We start from the raw sequence: 2,715 nt of genomic DNA, 5'->3' as shown, positions 1-2,715 counted from the left end.
GCTCTCTCTATCTCATTCTCTCTCTCAAATAAATAAATAAAATCTTTAAAAAAAAAAAAAAGAATCTGGTACCCGCCCTCCAGGGAGTCAGTACCAATCAGACCTTGACGCCTTGTATGTCTCCATCCCTACCTGCCCCCACCAGCCCCAAACACCCAGCTGCCCCCTCGGCCTCAACTCAGGTGCTACCCGGTCCTTCCAGGCGCAAGGGCAGAACTCACTGCCCTACCCACTTGTGTGGCCGTGTGACTTGCTTTGGCCAATGAAATGTGAGCAGCCATGACATGCGTCACTTCTGGGTGGAAGCTTTAAGAGCTGGTGCGGCCCACCCTGTTTTCTTTTCCTTCAGGTATAGCGACTTGCGATGCCGCAGGCGGTGGCCGAGTGAGAAATGAGATCTCTGATGTGTTAAGCCCCTAAGACACGGGGCTCACTTGTTACCACGGTGGAACTGAGCCCTCCTGCCTCTGATGGGGCAGCTGGCGTCCGAGTCCCCTCGGTGTGCTGATGAGCTCCTCCTGTGAACCCCAGGGCTGGACCTAGGGTAAGAAGTGAAGCACTCCCCTCGGAAAGCAAAATTTAAGGGGGTGCCAAAGAACTCAATAGTCAAGGCAAATACTGTTCTAATGCAGTGTTTGAAATCATCAAAATTAATGCAAAATATCCATGATAAATAAAATAGAAACATTCTAAATGAAGATGGGGTCAGTCACAGTGATGGGCGGAGACATATTGGTGCCTGAGGCAAAGGGAAAAAAAAAATCTATGTGCGCCTCACTCATCTTGCTCTAGCCTCAGCCCTGGTAAACACCAATGATGTTTTGCCTGGGGGCCTTCTAGGGCCCATGTGGATGCAGGTGGAAATTGGGAGGGAATTGACATCCCTGAGAATAAGTCTCCATCGCTTTCGATGGGTCAGCACCTGGGCACCTCGCTCCTCATGTGGGATAATGAAAGTGCATGTCCTACACTGTCTCTCAGAGGTTCCCGGGGGGCTGAGCCCCAGGTACCTGTGGTAGTAATGCACTTATTCAACTCTGTATTTGCTGCCTGCCCCACCCTATCTTGCTTCTCAGCTTGCCCACCCATGCTTTCTAGGATCCCCTTCTTATAAAGTAGCTGCACTCAAATCCTTGTCTCAGGCTCTGCAACCGGGGGAAGCCAACCCAAGGCTATTACATCGATTATGATTTTTTTCAACATGGCAAACACTATAGCTCCTGATTTTCCTCCCGACCTCTGGCCAAACCTGGCGTGTTAGTGATCTATTGCTGTGTAACAAATTACTCCAAACGTAGGATCCTAAAATAACAGCAAACTCTTTCTGTGGGTCAGGAATTGGGTCTTGCTTCCCTGGGTCCTCTGCTTCAGGGTCCCTCATAGGCTGGGTCTGTAGTGTCATCTAAAGGCTTGGTGAGGGAAGGATCCACTCCCAAGCTCACTCATGTGTTGTTGGCAGGATTCAGTTCCTCACTAGCTGTTGAGGAGTTGGCTCTAAACTCACCACGAGCGGGGTGCATGGGTGGCTCAGTCGGGCTGGGGTCATGATCCTGGAGTCCCAGGGATGGAGCCCCATGTCAGACTTCCTGCTCAGTGGGGAGTCTGCTTCTCCCTCTCCCTCTGCTCCTCCCCCTGCTCACACTCACATGCTCTTTCTGGGTCTCTCTCTCAAATAAATAAATAAAATCTTTTAAAAAAATAAAACAAGCTCACTACCTGGTCCTCTCCATAGGGCACCTTACAACATGACAGTTGCCTTCATTGGAGCAAGCAAGAGAGTGAGAGAGACACACAGACAGGCAGACAGTGAGAGCAAGAAGGAAGGCTTAATCTTTAGTAACCTAATCTTGGAAGTGACATCCTATCACCTTTGTCCCATTCTGTTGTTAGAAGTGAATCAGTCACAAGGTCCTGCTCACACTCAAGGGGAGGGGATTACACAGGGTGCCTATATACCAGGAGGCAGGGATCATGGGGGTCATCTTGGAGGTTGTCCCTTAGTGTATGGCTTGACCACCAGCTGAGTTGTTCAGGCCCCAAATGGGGGTGCCCCCCTCAGCTCCTCTCTTTCTGTCATCCTGTCCACAAGGCCCTCTACCCTGGCTCCAGATGGCCCCTCTTGTCTTACCTCCTTCCCTCATCCTCGACTGGCCATGTTGGTCTTCCTCCTCTTCTTAAAAGCTTAGTCCCACCACAGGGTCCTTGCACCTCTTGTTCTCTCTGCCTGGAATTCTCTGCCCTCAGACATTGGCATGGCGTCTTCTTCAGGTTCGCTCACCAGACTGCCATCCAGCCGTCAGCTAGGGCTGTGGTCTCATTTGAAGGCTTAATCAGGTAAGGACCCACTTCCTTCTGGCTTTAGTTTCAACATGAAATCCTTAAAGATGTATTCCTGGTCCACCATAACATTTAACCCTGCTCAGTAAAGAGTTAACTCTGCAGGTTTGGGGTGCTTGAATCCTGCACATTCTGTCTGCAGGACTGACCCTTACCCTGCTCTTGGGAGGCCATCTTTAAGCTCCTGGAGTGTCCTGCCTGATAGGAGTGTCTGTGTAAGACCTTAGCCATGCCAGATAGTCTATGTTCACAATATGATTTATGGTGAGGGCCTTGAGTCACCACGCAGTATCAGCTTGACCTCTAGAGGAAGGGAGCCTGAGGTCAGCCTGCCTATGTCACCAATTCCCAGAAAGCCCTGGGGCACCAAGGTGAGCT

The sequence above is a fragment of the Leptonychotes weddellii genome, chromosome 1 (genome assembly GCF_054177405.1).
Source record: "Leptonychotes weddellii isolate Sample4059 chromosome 1, ASM5417740v2, whole genome shotgun sequence".
Taxonomy (NCBI): domain Eukaryota; kingdom Metazoa; phylum Chordata; class Mammalia; order Carnivora; family Phocidae; genus Leptonychotes; species Leptonychotes weddellii.
Note: the sequence above shows the minus strand (reverse complement) of the source record.